We start from the raw sequence: 19,208 nt of genomic DNA, 5'->3' as shown, positions 1-19,208 counted from the left end.
TTTTTTTTTCTTTTTTGGAAATTAACAAAGAAAAAGAAAGAAAACACACACACACACACACACACACACACACACATACATATACACACATACACTCACACTTTCCTGCAGCTAAAAAAGCCAGGGGAGCCTGCTCCTGGGAGACAGGACAGTAAGTTAGTTTTCTAGGAGGGGCAACACAGGCAGGCAGGAGGGGGAGAGGTGGCACGGGACGGCAGGTTTTTTGGGGGGGAATTTTTGTAAAACTCTATTTGTCAGCCATGTTGAAGAGGCTTCAGTAAATTCTGAAGCTTCCCTCTTCCCTCTTTACATTTGGAGGCTGCCACTGAAGGCTTTGCTCGCCAGCACCCCGGAGAAGCCCGACAGACACGGAGGGGAGGAGGAGGAGGAGGAGGAAAGGGAGAGTTTCGCGGCAGTAAGAGAAGCGCTCTGACCTCTTTTTTTCTGTCCCCTCAGCCTTGCAGAAATCCAGCAGATGCAGCCGGGGCTCCTTTCTAACAAATCCTAAAGGGCAGCCATCTTGCTTCCTTCTGCTCCTCTACGAAAGCAGCCTAGCCTCCGCATCAATATTCATAAGGTAGTTTGACGTCTGTTCTCATCACTTGATGAAGCCTCCGTGTTGCTGGTCGGCAGCGCCGAGGGAGCCGACGTGACTCGCATGCGAAGCAACGGGTCCTTTAAGCGCGCTCTAGATGCTGCTGCTGCTGTCTCTGCTGAGGCTGCCTTCTGTGCTGCTGCTGCTGCTCATGTCTGCCTCTGTCTCTGCTGCTGCTGCTGCAGCTTCTGCTTGATCACCGCTTGCCTTCTCCTCCTCCTCCTCCTCCTCCTCCTCCTCCTCCTCTCCTCCTCTCCTCCTCTCCTCCTCCTCCTCTGTAGCCGCCGCGGCTGCTAAGGAACGCTCAGCCCCGCTGCGTCTCTGCTGGCCGGCTTGGGCGCTGTAAATCACTTCCCCTCCGAGGGGCTTCCTACACAAAGACTCGCAATATTTTTGGGTGCTGTACAATAGGGCGAATAAGTACAGGAGAGGGCTGCCCTAAAGCTATGGAGTGGAGTAGGAAAAAATAATGGGCATGGATGGCGTGTGTGTGTGTGTGTGTGTGTGTGTGTGTGTGTGTGTGTGTGTGTAAAACTCTCCCGCTGCTGCTATGCTGCACAGCAGTTTCACTGTGATAGATGTTGCCGAGACAGAATTCACTCTTATACTGTACTGCCCCGCTCCAGCTGCCAGGAGGAGGAGGAGAGAGGAAGGGAGGGAGGATTGGTGGAGGCATGTGTCAAAGGGAATAATAATGCACTTTTTCTTTAACTAAGGACTTCCACTCCCCTTTCGGTATCCACTTCCTTCATTTACATGGACACATGCTTACTTTCTCTCCTCTCTCTATCTCTCTCTCCTCTCGCTTCCCCTCACTTTAACTTCTTTTCAACAAAAGTCTTCCCCATCACGCCCAACTCAACTGAAAAGAGTTTTTAAATGTGGGCTTTAAAGTCCTCAAAACTATGAAATAGTAGCCATTTCCTCCTTAAACTGACTATTGCTCACCTTCTGTTTACTCTGACCACGTGAGCTATGAAGGTGAAGGCAAGAGTTCTCTTAGTAAACTAAGGTTTAATCCCACAACCGTCACACCGGTGCTTTTGCTCCACGTCTACCTTTAAAACCTCCAGAGGACATTTTGTGAACTTGTTTTATTATTAAAATGCACTTGCCTTTTAAAAGAAAACCCTCCTCCCCCTTAAACTCGAATTCTGCAGAAATTTCCACCAAAATAATTAAGTAATAGAGAATCTAAAATCGAGAAACTCATTGTCTCCTGAAGTAAATTAATGACCAGTCACTTCTGCCTGGCTTTTTGAAATCTAGATCTAGATTTTTCCACACACGTGAGTTTTCCTTCTCTTTTGCTGTGTAGTCAGCATTCTGTCTTGACCTTTAGTTTTTCTTTACTAGAAAAAAAGCACCTTTTCATGAATATTATCACGTCTGAATGTTTCATTTTAAGATAAAGTAGAAGACAGTATGTATGCATGTATGCAGATCATTATACCAAATTTTAAAACACTTGTTTCTTTAATAATTTACTTGGTGCTCTTAGCAATAATTCTCTATGTTATCTATTTTGTTGAATTGCTAGATTTTCATGATAGACTTAGTTTAGAAATTATTCTGATTTGCACCGCATCTCCCCCTCCCCCCTTCTCCTACTTTGGAGAGCTAGGGAAGTATTTTCCCAATTTTCTTTGAAAGAGATGATAGAAGAGTTACTCCCATGTAACATTTCATTATTCAGAAAATCACACACACACACAAACACAAACACACACAGTGCCATCTCATTTTATTATTATCTCATTTTGAAAAATGACCACCTCTGTGCCTTTGCTCTGGCTGTCTCTCATGCCTGGAATGCAATCCCTCCTTACTTTCACTTCTTAGAATCTTAGAATCCTCCTTCATGAATCCCCCTATGTAGGCATGTGTGAATAGATACTTCTCTCTTTACTAGGTTGTAAGCTTCTCAAGGCCAGGAACTATTTGCTTTTTGTATTGGTGCCCAAATCCTGAGCCAGTGTCTGGCATATAGTAGGTAATTAGTAAATTCTTGTTGGTTGATTGAAAGAAGTGAACAGATTTTTGCATTAGGTATTGTAAACAAAAAAAACCCAACATTGTGATATTGTTGTTTCTTTGAATGTGATAATAGACTTTGGTCTTTTTTCCTTTGGAACTAATTTGTCATGCTGTGTTTTGGTTCAATTCAATTCAATAAACATTAAATCACCAACTATGTATAATGCATTGCACTAAGAGATAGAAATACAAAGATGAAAAATTATGTATCTTCAGTTCTTAGGATATTACAGTATAATTGGGAGAGGGATCAGGGTTGTGACAATATATAAGCACATATATATATATAAATTATATTTATTTTATATGGAAATATATCACATGTAAATATGATATGAATGAATATGATGCAAGGTAAGATGTGATGATGGCAAATGAAAATGCCGTATTTCTCCAAATTTTGAAGAGAGGCTTCCTGGAGGAGGTGTCATTTGAACTAGGCCAGGAAGAAAGGAAGGGAGGAAGGCAGGAAGGAAGAACAGGATTTCAACTGGCAGAAATGTGGAGAGATCATATTCCAAACAAGGGATGGCCTGTTAGAATATACAGAGGCCAGAGAGAGGAAAAGGAAATCAGCTCTGCTAGAGTACAGAGTGTTTTAAGTAGGGCTATAGTTAAATAAGACTAGAAACTATTCAGGGTCTTAAACTATTTATTTCCTCTGTAGAAAATAAGGCCAATAGTGACCCTGTACAACTTTAAGGACTTTGTATCTGCTTGAAAGGTGGAATATGGCTGTAAAGAACCATTGGGCTGAGTTGTTCAAGATTTCTAAACTCCTTATATTTTCCCCTGAAAATCCATATCTCCTTCAGAATCCCCATTTCTATTGGTGATGCCACCACCATCCTTTCAAGCACTCAGACTCCCAAACTTTGAGTCATCTTGGCCTCTTCCTTAACTCCCAAAGTCATTTAGTTACTAAGGCTTTTTTTGGGGGGAGGGGTTCAATCTTCCTGTCTCCCACCTCTATCTACTCTCCTGCCTTCCCCTCAATTGGATATACATCACTTGGTTTATTGCAAGAGCCTACACATTGGTTCTCCTCCCTCCAGTCTCCCCCCTTTTCAATCTATTCCCTCCTAGATGCCAACTGATAAAGTGCAGATATGACTACATCACTCGCCCCCCCCAAATCCATGGCTCCCTATTTCTTTTAGATTAAAATGCAGTCTGGCATTTAAAGTCTTTTACGATCTGGCTCCCTCCTATCTTTATTCACAGTTGATTTCATATATGTGCTTGCTTGATACTACTTCGTATAGTCTTTGTATTTACTTGTGCATTTGTATCCCCTTGGCAGTTCTTGACTTTTGTCTCCTTGTCCTCAGCACGCAGTATGATACTTACTATTTCAATTGACTTGATCATTCTCAATGACTCCCATTTGCCTGGTTGCATGTTCTTTGTACCCTATAGGTAATAAGAAGCCCCTTGGGGTTTTTGAGTAAGCACTGGTATGGGTGGACCTGTACATTAAGAAAATGAATGTGAGAGCTGTGCAGAAATTACATTGGAGGGGGGAAGGAAATGAAGACAAGAAGATGAATTGCAAGGTCATCTTCCTGGGGGAGGAGGAGATGAGGGCAGGAACAATGGAGTGGAAAAGATGGGACAGATGTAAACTATGGAATCAAATTGATAGGACTTGACAATTGATTTCATGTAGAAGCAGATGAATTAGGAAGAAAACTCCAAGATATAGCATAGGTTTAAAGTTAGGTAACTGGCAAAATGTACATGTAATCCATGTAATCAATATAAATGCAGAAATTGGATGGAGGGGCAAATAATGAACTCAGTTTTGGGGTATGTTGGGTTCAAGGTGCCTGTGAGCAATCCAGGCATATAGCTGATGTACAGTAGGTATTTTAGGGCCCAGGGCTAGATTAATGGGGAGAGATTAGGGCTGGATATATAGATTTGGGACTTTTGTACACATGAATAGCATTTTTATCTCTGACGCTTGCTGCCTTGTGACCTTGAGTAAGCTTAATCTCTCTGAGACTCAGTTTTCTTACCTGCAAAAAGAAGGGATTTAACTAGATGGTTTTTGAGGTGCTTTCTAGCTCCAGATCATGTAGGGGGTTGTTCCCTTTCACATCTGATTGGCAATTCTGTGAGATCTTGGGAGTAGAGAGGAACCCCAAGGTAGAAATTATAGAAAAAGAGAAACAGTGCCGAGAGACAGAGCCTTGACGGATCATCTATACTTGGAAAGGAAGGAATAGAAGATGAATCAGTGAGACAACCTGAGGAAGACTTAACAATTGTTACCACCTAATATATGGGGGTGAGTGTACTTTGGAATTTAAATTTACAACTTTCAAAGGCTATTATCAATACCAGCAATCCTATAATTTCTAAGAGTTGTCTTCATTTGGGTAGAGACAAATGAGTTTGCTATGTGCCTTTTTATACTTGGAATAAGCAGAGGAAAGATACTACCTTTACATATATTTGTGTATATTTACTATATTTGCATTGTCCTCTGGCTACTTTTATGGGGCGGGGAGTGAGAGGGGAGGAGATCCTTAAAGTCTCCTCTTTCTCATTTTGTCTTTTAAATAACGTCCTTATGTAATAACAGGTGTTTCTAGTCCATCTATAATCTTATCTGGTTTGCAGTTAGGGTTTTGCAACAGGACCCAAACCCTTTCTTGCCAAATTTTTCTTCTCTTTCCACTTCCTCACAAATCACCATGACAGTGTTAATTTAAAGGAACATGCAGTGCCCCTAAGTCATCTCTATGCTGACTTGTCAACTGCTTGTTGTACACATTAGGAAAATAATAAATGTTTGTTGAAATGAATGAATAGAAAATAACTGGAATTTTGAATAATAATTTTTGCTCAACATTTTTACAAACTATTTCTCACTCGCCTTGGGTAGCGGAGAAAAAAGGCTACATTGTATAAAATCATTATATATTGGATCATAGTTTCCCATGTTTTTTTCTAACCTCCAAACCCTTTTCGTTCAAAGTGTGCCCTCCTGGGAGTCTTCCTTCTCTAGGTGTGGTTAGTCTATTTTAAAATATAATTCACTGTTTTAACAACAGCCTACTATAATCAAGTTCCTCACAGTCTTACCAAAAGCAGAGTGCTACTGTAGCAAAGGGGAAGCCCTTGATACTCAGACGTTTCCTTTAGTGAATACATTATTAACATGTTTCCTTTAGTGAATCCTTCCTTCTAGATTTGGTAACTGCCTTGATCAACCTAGGAACCCACTAGCTAAATCAGTGACCCAGTAAGTACTGGTGGGAAAGCCACTTACATTAGTCTCCAAATCTGTCCCTTTTCATTTACACCCCTAACAAAAGCATCTTGCTTTTATAATGCAAATTTCTTGTGTTTGTTTGAACACTTTAGTAACAGATGTAGACAATCTTCTCTTCTCCCCACCTAGAAAACTAGAAAAATGCTAAGGATTGTTTTCTTCTTTACCAAAGGGTAGTAAAAGGGGAGGGAGGTCAGGGTCCAAGTAGATCTTAAGTAATTACACTACTTAGAGCAAAATAATAATAATAATTTCTGTGCCACACGTTCTGTTCTCTCCAGTCTTTGAAAAGAGATTTCTGAAGTATGACATACTAAAGATGTTTAGAGGACATTTGCCCTTCATACAGGATATCAGCAGTTGCTTTGAAGGATTTGTTGGCTTCTTTCTTTTGTCTGGTGGTAGCAGTGTGTACAATGTGAGAAAGCATACTTAGAATGGGGCTACTGATTTTCTTTTTAAATAGTTCAATCTTTTATAGATTTACTATTATGGGGATTTAAGAAAAAAAAACTGGGGCACACAACCCACTTAAGACGGTTATGATACTGTCTTAACTCAACATTTCATTTCTATTTTATTTCTTCTGATACTATTTTACCCAGTGAGTTTGTCTTTATTTCTGTATGTTTTAAGAAATTAAAAAGAAAATATCTTGAATCCTCCAAAGAAGAAAAACTTCTAAACTGTGATTCTTTGAAAGAGAGCAGAGTAGTTTGGCACATGTTTAAATCTGTTCCTTGGGATGATGCTAACTTGGTAGTATCCTTTCTGAATGGCTGATAGTTATCAGATTATTCTTGAAGATGAAAGTGAAAGGTATAATGCAAGATAGTGCCACATTATGTAAGTACATTCATCATTTATTTGTTCAGTAGTAATAACCTATAGTGTTCAAGGCATTGTGGCAACCACTGGGGATACAAAGGCAAAATAAAGAATAGTCTCCTCTTAAGAGACTTACAACCTTCTGAGGGTGGTGGCAGAACAGGATGAAATATTTATGCAGAAAATGGATAATTTTGATTACATAAAATCGAACGATTTTTGCACAAACAAAGCTATTGCAACCAAGATTAGGAGGAAAGCAGAAAACTGGGAAATATTTTTTTTTACAACCACTGTCTCTGATAAGGGCCTCATTTCTAAAATATATAGAGAGCTAAGTCAAATTAGAAGAATATGAATCATTCCCCAATTGATAAATGGTCAAAGGATGTGAACAGGCAGTTTTCAGATGAAGAAATTAAAGCTATCTATAGTCATATGAAAAAATGCTCTAAATCACTATTGATTAGAGAAATGCAAATCAAAATGACTCAGAGGTACCCACATCACACCTATCAGATTGGTCAACATGACAAAACAGGAAAATGCTAAATGTTGGAGAAGATGTGGGAAAATTGGAATGTTAATGCATTGCTGGTGGAGTTGTGAAATGATCCAACCATTTTGGAGAGCAATTTGGAACTATGCCCAAAGGGTTATAAAAGAGTATGCACAATACCCTTTGACCCAGCAATAGCACTTCTAGGACTGTATCCCAAAGAGATCATAAAAGTGGGAAAAGGAATACAAAAATATTTATAGCAGCTATTTCTGTGATGCCAAAGCATTGGAAGTTGAGGGGATGCCCATCAATTGGGGAATGACTGAACAAGTTGTGGTGTATGAATATAATGGAATATTATTGTGCTGGAGGATGATGAGCAGGCAGACTTCAGAAAAACCTGGAAAGACTTGTATGGACTGATGCTGAGTGAAGTGAGCAGAACCAGGAGAATGTTGTACACAGTAACAGCCATGTTGTATGATGACGAATGTTGATAGACTAAGCCCTTCTCAGCAATGCAAGAATCTAAGCCATCTCCAAAAGTCTCATAATGAAAAATGCTATCCACATCCACAGAAAGAACTATGGAGTTTGAATGCAAATTGAAGCGTACTACATGCTCTTTTTTTTGGTCTGTTTTGTTTTGTTTCCTCTTTCTGCTGGTTCCTCCTATTGCTTCTAATTCTTCTTTACAACATGACTGATGTGAAAATATGTTTAATAGGAATGTATATGTAGAGTCTATATCAGATTGCACTGCTGTCTTAGGGAGGGAGGCAGGGAGGGAAGGGGGGAAAAATTTAAAACTCAAAAGCTTATGGAAGTGATTGTTGAAAACTAAAAAGAAATTAAATAGAGAAATATTTATGCTGAGAAATAAGTACAAGATAATTTGAAGAGGGAGAAAGCATTAAAAACTGGGGTTGGGGGATATCATGAAAGGCATCTTATGAGAGATGGTACCTGAGTTGAGTTTGGAAGGAAATAAAGGGTTCCAAAAGGTAGGGCAGCTATATGGCATAGTGGATAGAGCACTGGGTCTGGAGTCAAGAAGACCTGAGTTCAAATTCAGCTTCAGACAATTACTAGCTCTGTGGTAAGTCACTTAACCCAGTTCACCTCAGTTTCCTCATCTGAGGAAATTTCTGGAAAAGGAAATGTGAAATAAGTATGGAAAGGGACACTGGAGTCTGACTAGGAAAGGATTTAATTGTCAAATTGATGAGTTTATTAAAATCATTGTTTTATCCTGGAGGCCACTGAAGATTTGGAAATAGGAGAGTGATGTGGTCAGTCCTGTGCTTTAGGAAGAATTTTTTTGAGGGGCAGGGCAGCTTTGTGGAGTATGAATTGAAAAGGGAAGGGGCTGAAAGCAAAAAAGATCATTTAGGAAGCTAGTTGATAATAATTGTTGTTTTTTGGACATTTCAGTCATGTCTGACTCTTCAAGACCCTATTTGGGGTTTGGTGAAGATACTGGAGTGGTTTGCCATTTCTTCTCCAGTTCATTTTATAGATGAGGACCTGAGGCCAACAGGGTTAAGTGACCTGCCCAGAGTGAAACAGCTAATAGGTGTCTAAGGCCAGATTTGAACTCAGGAAGATGAGTCTACTTCCTGCCTCCACGCCCATAACTCTATCCATAACATTAACATTGCATTTTCAGGTTTACAAAGCACTTTAGAGATATTCTCATTTTATCTCCACAACAACCCCAGGAGCTAAGAATTATTATTATTCCCATTTTACAGATAAGGAAACTGAGATTATATGATTTGCTCAAGGTTACACAGTGTCTGAGGCAGGATTTGAACTTAGATTTTCCTGATGCCAGGACCAACTCTCTATCCCCTGTACCACCTAATTGCTTGTTTCACTCAATTCAGATGACAAGATGAGGGCTTGAGTTAGGATGGCACCTGTGTAAGTATAAAGAAGGAGAAAGGTAGAAGAGATGTTGTTGAGGTAGAATTGTTTAGACTTGGTGATTGATTGGATATGGGCATGGGCAGTGTGGAGTACAAAAAATCACTAAGCAGAATACCAAGGGAAACAGAACTCTAGAGAATCCTTTAGGAAAGATTGTAGTTCTAATTGACAATCCTAGTCCTCAGAAACCTCTTGGTATTTATTTATTCATGAATTTTTCCTTTGTACTCCATTCATACTCACCTTCTCTTATTCCTACAGACTGCACATTTGAGCATTTTAGTTATTAATTCAATAAAGAGGGTCCACCAGTCTCCTGGGCCAGTGAAAAGGCATGGATTTTGGAGATGGTGTCCATGTGTTCATAATAGCAAGAAGGTCAGCATTGCTGCCTAATATAGTATGGAGAAGGTAGAAAAAAGTGTAGGAAGACTGGACAAATTAGAAGCACTAGGTCTTGAAGTGCTTCTAAAGTCAAAGGATTTAATATTAGATGCTGGAGGTAAAGAACAACAACTAGAATTTATTATGTAGAGGAGTGCCTTAGATTTGTGCTTTAGAAAGATTGCTTTGGCAGCAGAACTGAGTATAGACTGGAGTTGCAAGAGACTTGAGACAAAGAAAGCAACCAGCCAACAATAGTGCAACCATGGGGTGATGAGGGCTTACACCAGGGTGGTAACTGTGTGAAAGCCCATATATAAGAGATAGAATTACTTTTGTAGGAGATCATTGTTTGTAATATATTTTAAAAATTTCCTGTGCAGTAAAGAAAACAGAACACTTTGTAGAGATGAAGAAATAGGTATAAAAGTTGACAGTTATTTGTTATCACATTTGCTTTTTTTTCTTCCAGTAGTCATACTATCCAAGATTTTCCATTTAGCCAATTCCACTTTTTTAGGGAGTTGTTTTCTTCAGTGAATTTTTGTACCAATCTTCCCATTTTTTGTGCTTCTATCAAGCTGTTGAATTTTTTTTTCATGTTTCTGACTTCCTTATCATCTCTGAACCAAGAGCTCCTGTAACTGCTACTACTGCTGTCATGGATCTCCATGCCCTACCCCTGGTGTTAGTGCTGTGCGTGCTCTAGGCTGCTGCCATCCTGGTGTCAGAGACCTCTCCTGTAGAACTCCTAAGTTGACTTAGGCTGTAAAAATGTCTCACCCTGACTATTTGTTGGTTCGGCCACTCCAAAATTTTATTTGAGGCATTGTTCTAAAGTTGTTTGGAGGGAAGTATTGGAAGAATTCCACTGGGTTGCTGACTCTATTCTGCCATCTTGACTCTGCCTCACTATGTCCTATAGAAGTTTAACTGACCTAATACAGTCACATCAATGAGAAGAACAAAAAAACTAGAAACTGCTTAAACAATCAAATCTTTCTCTTATTTTCCAATGGAAAAACATGGCACCCAAACACCAAGTTAGAGAAATATGGTAGCAGATTTTCCTGAGGAAAAGACCAAGGCTGAACAACAACATCAACAAAAAACAAAAATAAACAAAAAAACAAAACAAAACCAAAAACCTGATTTTCAATATCAAGCTTCAAGAGTAAGAAGGTAAAAGGAAAAAGAAGACATAAGGGATTCAATAAAACTAAACTGTTTACATCCCTGCATGGGAAGATGATACTTGTAATTCTTAAAATTGTATCACTAATAGTGCAGTTAAAAGGAACATACATGGACAGAAGGTGTGAGCATAAAATGAATTTGAGGTGATGATAAATTAATTAAGGAGTGAGACAGAGGATTACACTGAGATCAGAAGGAAGAAAGAGGCAGAATAAGGTAAAGTATCTCATGTGAAGAGGCACAAAAGACCCTATTATAATGGAGGGGAAGAAAGGAGGTGGGCACTGCTTGAAACTTACTCTCACCGAATTGATTCAAAGAGTAAATAACATACATAATCAGTTGGGTATAGAAATCTATCTTACACTACAGGAAAGTAGGAGGGAGGGGATTAAGTAAAAGTGGGGGACTGACAGAAAGGACGGCAGATTGGGGAAGGTGGTGGTCAGAAGCAAAACACTGGTGAGGAGGGAAAGGGTGAAAGGAGAGAGAGAAGAACAAACTAGAGAAAAAACAAGATGGAGGCAAATACACAGTAATCATAACTGTCAATGTGAATATGATGAACTCTTTTATAAAATAGAAGTGTTTAAGAGAGTGGATCAAAAACCAGATTACTACAATGTATTATTTACAGGAAACACACTTGAAGCAGAGACACACACAGAGTAAAAGTAAGGGGCTGGAGCAGAATCTATTATGCTGTAATTAATGTAAAAAAAAAAGCAGAGGTAAAAATAATCTCAAAAAAAGCAAAAGCAAAAATAACTAATTAAAAGAGATAAAAAAGGAAACTATATCTCGGCAGGGAAGACTAGTACCTCTGGTGTGAAGGCTGCCGAGCCCTTTTCAGGGCTGCTTTCCACCCTTGGTGTGCACCTGTTCCACCTAACTCTCACATGCAACTCCAAGAAGCTATAGCATGCACAGTGGCCATGCCCAGGTAAACCATTTTGGCAGATGGCTAAACAAGGTGGAGGGTAACCAAGGGGTCCCAAACCCATTGGTGAGTTGGGGGGGGTGTCTACCCCAAGAAGACTTCCCCTGGTGGAATGGGCAGATGAGAACAATTTATTCCAGTGGCCATGAAGGTAGCTGAAGCAGGCACTATGGAGTGCTTAGAGCTTGGTACTGAAGATGCCAAGGTCATCCACTGTATCTTGAGCTATCACCAGTTTTCTTGATTCTGTCCTGCCACTGGACTGTGATGACTCTGGAAGATATAGTGAGGCCAATGACTTTGTGTAACTCTGCCTCACTTAAATCCAATTTACACATGAATCAAAGAACATCACCCATACCATTTTACCACTTTACGTATCTCAAAGTCCTCTGGTAACAGGCAAGTGACAAAGCAGCAGGTGCAGATACACTGAGAGCTGTAGTCACAATCCTGCACACAGGCGGCCCAGACCATAGGGTCATTTCTCATTGGAAGCAGCAGTGGGATTTGGCAACCCCCTGGGTGTCTGAGCATCCTTTTAAGGATTGCACTGCTCACCTCCTGGGGTCAGAAAGGGGCTAAAAAAGGTGCCCCAAAATTATCTGATTTACCCAATCCTGGCTTGTTTACCACCCTGCAGTCAAAACACCAAAACAAATGTACAAAAATTTCTGCAAAGATGATTCCACTCACCAATGGTACATGGAATGTGCATGCACTTATGGACAACATGAAATCCAGCAGACCCGAAAGATAAACAGTTCTCTTTGCAAGAGAATTCAGCAGGTATTGTATCCAAATAGCAGCCCTGAATGAAACAAGGCTGGCAAATGAAGGCCAGATTACTGAAGATGGAGCTGGTTACATGTTTTTCGGGAGTGGCCACAGTGAAGGGGAGCACTGTGAAGCTAGTGTAGGTTTTGCAATCAAAACTAATCTAGTCAACAAGCTTGTATACCTACCAAAAGGAGTGAATGACAGGCTCATGACAATGCAATTGCCACTTTCAGGAAAACACCATGCCACCATCATGAGTGCTTATGATTCACCATGAAGAACCGTGATGAGGTTAAAGAAAAATTTTATGAAGATCTGGAGACCCTTATCATCAATGTGCCAAAAGAAGACAAGCTTATAATTCTGCATGACTTTAATGCTAGAGTAGGCTCAGACTGCCAGACTTGGCAGGGAGATCTAGGGAAGAATGGAGTTGGAAGCAGCAACAGCAATGGTCACTTACTACTGAAGACTCGTGCATCTCATGACCTTCTCATCACCAACACTGTCTTCCATTTACCTAAATGCAATAGCATTTTGTGGATGCACCCTCACAGCAAACATTGGCTTTTAATAGACTATGTGATCATAAGAAGAAGAGACAGACAAGATGAGACAGTGATGAAGGCAATGTGTAGTGCAGAGTGCTGGACTGATCATAGACTTACCCTTTCAAAGGTAAATATTTGCATTTAACAAAAGCAGTAACCCCAAGACAAAATGACTTCCAGAAGAATTAATGTGAACAGATTAGAGCTCTGCTCTGAGCAGGAATAGTTTGTTGCTAAGTTGGAGGGACAGTTGGGTCAACACACAGTTAGCAACAGTGGAGCAGAAAAGGAGTGGGCAGCTTTCAGAGATTTGATGTATAACACTGCATTTGCTCATCTGGGTCAGAACACTCAAAACATCAAGACTGGTTTAATGAAAATGATGATGAAATTCAGAATGAATTTCTAAATGAAATAAAAATGAATGAAATGAAAAGAAAAATGCTAAATGAAAAATGAGAACTCCACAGGGTTTACCAGCAGGATAGTTCATCCATCTCTAAGAAGGCAGCATTTAATTCCATCAAAAGTAAAGTACAAACAAAGCTTAGAGAGATGCAGGATTCTTGGCTCAGTAAGAAGGCAGATGAACTTCAGTTTTATGCTGATAGTAACTATTCAAAGTACTTTTATGGTGCCTTGCAGCCTATTTATGGGCCAAAGACCTATGGTGCATCTCAACTATTTAGTTTTGATGGAGCCACATTGATTAGTGATACGTACATGATCCTAGAGAGATGGGCTGAATACTTCCATAATGTTCTCAATAGACCATCATCAATCAATGCTGAAGCCATTGAACATTTCCCTCAGGTTGAAGTCAACCCCTCCTTAGATGAAGTTCCAACTGAAGAAGAGGAATGTCATTAGGCTCCTTTCATATGGCAAAACACCTGGTGCTGATTCTATTACAACTGAGATCTACAAGGTAGTCCATTGCTCATACAAAAACTGACTAAAATTTTCCAGGTTATATGGCAAGAGGAGGTTATTTCCCCAGGAGTTCAAGGATGCCTCCATTGTCCATCTCTATAAAAGTAAAGGAAATAGATTGTCCTATGACAATCACAGGGGGATCTCTCTTAGTCATTACTGGCAAGATTCTTGCCAGAGTCCTCCTTAATAAACTAATCCTTCACCTGGAAGATGGTCATCTAGCTGAGAGTCAGTGTGGCTTCAGAAAGAGGGTCAAAGAATGGTTGATATGGTGTTTGCTACCCAAAAACTCCAGGAGAAATGCCAGGAGCAGAACAGAGGTCTGTACACAACATTTGTAGATCTGACCAAGGCCTTTGATACTATCAGTCATGAGGGCTTGTGGAAAATTATTTCAAAATTTGGTTGCCCAGAGAAGTTCATCAGCATTGTACATCAATTTCATGATGGCATTCTTGCCCAGACTCTGGATAATGAGCAATGCTCTCATACTGTCCCAGTCACCAATGGAGTGAAACTAGGCTGTGTGCTTGCTTCCATGCTTTTTAGCATGATATTTTCAGCCATGTTGTCAAATGCTTTCAATAAGGATGAACATGGCATCAAGGTCAGCTACCACACTGGTGGTAAATTCTTCAACTTGAAAAGGCTACAAGCCAAGACCAAAGTGGAAGGAGTGTTGGTGCATGATTTTTTTGTTTGCAGATGATTGTGCACTCAATGCAGCCTCTGAAACTGAGATGCAACAAAGTATGGATTGATTTCTCTGCTACTTGTGCTTATTTTGGCCTAACAATTAACAGCAAAAAAAAAAAAACCAAAAAAAAAAAACCAAAAAACAAAAACAAAAACACAGGTGCTCCATCAGCCAGCACCACACCTTCCATATGTGGAACCATCAGTCACAGCAAATGGAGGAGTTTTGAATGCTGTGGATAAATTAATTTACCTTGGCAGTATATTTTCCAGGGATGTACACATTGATAATAAGGTTGAAGCATGCATTGCCAGAGCTAGCTCAGTGTTTGGGAGGCTCTGAAGGAAAGTATGGGAGAGAAGAGGTATTAGACTGATTACAAAACTGAAGGTCTACTGAGCTCATTGTGCTGACCTCATTGTTGTATGCCTGTGAATCCTGGACAGTATACCAGTGCCATGACAGGAAATCGAATCGCTTCCATATGAATTGTCTTAGGAAGATTCTGAAGATCATCTGGCAGGATAACATACCAGACACTGAGGTCCTTTCTTGAACTAAACTGACAAATATTCACTCTGCCTCAGAGAGTGCAACTCTGATGGGCTGGCCACATTGTTCAAATGCAAAATATATGCTTGCCAAAAAGACCATTTTATGGAGAACTCACAGAGGGCAAGCACTCACATGGTGGTCAGAAGAAGCAACATAAGGACACTCTCAAGGTCTCTGTTAAGAACTTTGGAATTGGGGCAGCTAGGTGGTGCAGTGGATAGAGCACTGGCCCTAGAGTCAGGAGGACCTGAGTTCAAATCTGGCCTCAGATACTTGATATTTGCTAGCTGTGTGACATTGGGCAAGTCACTTAAACCCATTGCCTAGCAAAAAAAAAGAACTTTGGAATTGATTGTATGACATGGGAGACATTGGCACAGGACTGCTCAGCATGTTGTGCCCAGATCAGAAAAGGTGCTGTGCTCTGTGGGCAAAACCGAATTGAAATAGCTCAAGAGAAATACAAGATGCAGAAACTTAGAGAATCCACCTCAAATGTTCACATGGACTTGTTGTGCCTGACCTGTGGTATAATATTCAGAGCTTGTATTGGTTTGAGCAGCCATAGTCGGACACACTAAAACTTGGCTCTAGTATAGTGATGTCATTTTGGTTCTCTTCAAAAATGAAGGACAATAACCAAACAACATTTTGGTTAAAGGTACCACAGACAATAAAGTAATGTCAATACTAACACATATGTACCAAGTGGTATAGCATCCAAATTCTTAAAGGAGAAGTTAAGTGAGTAAGAGGAAGAAATAGATAGCAAAACTATACTAATGGGGGACCTCAACTTTCTCCTTTCAGAACTAGATAAATCCAACCACAAAATAAACAAGAAAGAAGTTAAGGAGGTGAATGGAACTTTAGAAAATTAAATACAACAGATCTCTGTAGAAAATTGAATGGGAAGAGAAAAGAATACCTTTTCCTCAGCAGTACATGGCACCTACACAAAAATTTACCATGTATTAGGGCATAAAACCTCAAGATCAAATGTAGAAAGGCAGAAATATTAAATGCATCCTTTTCAGATCATAATATAATAGCAATTACATTCGACAAAAGGCAGTGGAAAGATAGATTAAAAATTAATTGGAAACTAAATAATCCAATCCTAAAGAACAAGTGGATCAAAGAACAAATCATATAAACAATAATTTCATTAAAGAGAATGGCAACAATGAGGCAACATACCAAAATTTATGGGATGCATCCAAAGCAGTACTTAGGGGAAATTTTATTTCTATAAATTCTTACATAATAAAATAGAGAAAGAGGGACAGCTAGGTGGTGCAGTGGATAGAGCACCAGCTCTGGAGTCAGGAGAACCTGAGTTCAAATCTGGCCTCAGACACTTGACACTTACTAGCTGTGTGACCCTGGGTAAGTCACTTAACCCCATTGTCTAGCCAAAAAAAAAAAATACAGAAAAAGCATATTAACTAAGTGGGCATGCAACTTAAAAAAAAATTAGAAAAAGAACAAATTAAAAATCCCCAAGTGATCACCAATATGGAAATCCTGAAAACCAAAAGTGAAGTTAATAAAACTGAAAGTAAGAAAACTATTGAACTAATATGCAAATTAGGAGCTGATATTATTGAAAAAAACTGATAAGATAGATAAATCTTTGGTTAATTTGACTAAAAAAAAAGAAAGAAGAAAACCAAATATCCAGTATCAAAAATGAAAAGGGTGAATTCACTATCAAGGAAGAAGAAATTAAAGCAAACATTAGGAGATATATTGCCCAATTATATACCAATAAATCTGACAATCTGAGTGAAATAGATGAATATTTATGAAAATATAAATTGCCCAGATTAACAGAAGAGGAAATAGATTACCTGAATAAACCTATCTTAGAAAAAGAAGTTGAACAAGACATCAATGACCTCTCTAAGAAAAAATCCCCAGGGCCAGATATGCTCACAAGTGAATTCTGCCAAACATTTAAGGAACAATTAATTCCAATACTGTACAAACTATTTGGAAAAATAAACAAAGAAGGAATTCTATCAAATTCCTTTTACAACACATATATGGCACTGATGCCTAAACCAGGAAAAGCTGAAATAGAAAAAGAAAACCATAGACCAATTTCCCTAATGAATATTGATACAAAAACTTTAAATAAAACACTAGCAAGGATATTATAGAAACATATCACAAAGATTATACACTATGACCAGGTGGGATTTATACCAGGAATGTAAGGCTGATTCAATATTATGAAAAATGTCAGCACAATTGATCATATCAATAACAAAAGCAGCAGAAATCATATGATTACCTCAACAGAGGCTGAAAAAGCTTTTGACAAAATACAGCACTCTTTCATATTAAAAACACTAAAGCAAAGAGGAATAAAGGAAGCTTTCCTTAAAATGATAAATAGTATTTACCTAAAACAATCAGCAAACATTATCTGTAATGAGGATAAACTAGAAGCCTTCCCAATAAGATCAGGGGTGAAGGAAGGATGCCCATTATCACCACTGTTATTCAATATTATATTAGAAATATTAGCTATAGCAATAAGAGAAGAAAAAGAAATGGAAAGAATTAGAATAGGCAATGAGGAAACAAAACTATCCCTCTTTGTAGATAATATGATGGTATACTTAGAGAATCCTGGAGAATCAACTAAATAACTTGAAATAATTAACAACTTTAGCAAGATCATAGGATATAAAATAAATCTACATAAACCATCAACATTTCTATATATTACTAACATAGCCCAACAGCAAGAGATAGAAAGAGGAGTTCCATTTAAAATAATTGTAGGCAATATAAAATACTTAAGCATCTATCTGCCAAAACAAACTCAGGAATGATATGAACACAGTTACAAAACACTTTTTAAACAAAGTCAGCTCTAAACAATTGGAAAAATATCAATTGCTCATGGGTAGACTTAGCCAGTAAAATAAAAATGAAAATTCTGCCTAAACTAATTTACTTATTCCATGCCATACCAATTAAACTACCAAGAAATTATTTTATACTGCTAGAAAAATAATAAAATTCTCCTGGAAGAACAAAAAGTTAAGAATATAAAGGGAATTAATGGGAAAAAAATGCAAAGGAAGGTAACCTAACCATACCCGATCTCAAACTGTCATATAAAGTGGTAATCATCAAAACTACCTGAGAGTGGTGGATCAGTGGAATAGACTAGGTACACAAGACACAGTAGTAAATGGCCACAATAACCTAGTGTTTGATAAACCCAAAGACTTCAGCTTTTGGGATATGAACTCACTATTTGATGAAAACTGCTGGGAAAACTGGAAAATAATATGGCAGAAACTAGGTATAGACCAACATCTTACATCATATGCCATGCTAATGTCAAAATGGGTATATGATTTTGACATAAAGGGTGATACCATTAGCAAATTATGATTGTCCTTCATTCTCAAAGAGGACCAAAATGACATTAGTATGTTAGAGTCAAATTACAGTGCTGATCCAACTGTGGCTGATCAGACCAATACAAGCTCAGAATGCTCTACCACAGGTTGGGCACAAATAGTCCATATGAATATTTAGGGTGAATTCTCTAAATTTGCACATCTTGCATAAGCAAATTAGGAGAGCAAGGAATAGTATACCTGTCAGATCTATGGAGAAGGGAAGAATGTATGATCAAATAAGAGACAGAGAGTATTACAAAATATAAAACAGATAATTTTGATTATAGTAAATTTAAAAAGTTTTTGCACAAACAAAACCAATGCAACTAAGATTAGAAGGAAAGCAGAAAGTTGGGTAGAAGCAATAAGGTTAATGTAAGAAAAGAATTAATAGCTTGGTAAAAGAAGCATAAAAATATTGAAGAAAATACACCTTAGAAACAGAATTGACCTAATAGTAAAAGAGGCTCAAAAATTCACTGAAGAAAAGAACTCCTTAAAAAGTAGAATTAGCCAAATAAAAAAAGGGCACAAAATTTCAGTGAAGAAAATAATTCTTTAAA

The 19,208-nt window shown here is 38.6% G+C and overlaps 1 protein-coding gene and 1 long non-coding RNA gene across 2 annotated transcripts in view; one reads left to right on the top strand and one right to left on the bottom strand.

Annotated features, from left to right (window-relative positions):
• The window catches only part of TET2 (tet methylcytosine dioxygenase 2), a 155,640-nt gene extending 155,123 nt beyond the window's left edge, over nucleotides 1–517 (bottom strand). Inside the window, exon 1 of the mRNA XM_027837437.1 lies at nucleotides 435–517. The gene's annotated coding sequence lies outside the window, so the exon portion shown is untranslated. The remainder of the gene's footprint in view (nucleotides 1–434) is intronic.
• LOC114024431 overlaps nucleotides 75–19,208 on the top strand; it is a 33,006-nt gene continuing 13,872 nt past the window's right edge. The window contains exons 1-2 of the long non-coding RNA XR_003566901.1: nucleotides 75–151; nucleotides 457–577. This is a non-coding gene — a long non-coding RNA (uncharacterized LOC114024431). The remainder of the gene's footprint in view (nucleotides 152–456; nucleotides 578–19,208) is intronic.

The sequence above is a fragment of the Vombatus ursinus genome, unplaced genomic scaffold (assembly GCF_900497805.2).
Source record: "Vombatus ursinus unplaced genomic scaffold, bare-nosed wombat genome assembly UNPS02014821.1, whole genome shotgun sequence".
Classification (NCBI taxonomy): domain Eukaryota; kingdom Metazoa; phylum Chordata; class Mammalia; order Diprotodontia; family Vombatidae; genus Vombatus; species Vombatus ursinus.
Note: the sequence above shows the minus strand (reverse complement) of the source record. Positions and strands in the feature narration are given on the sequence as shown.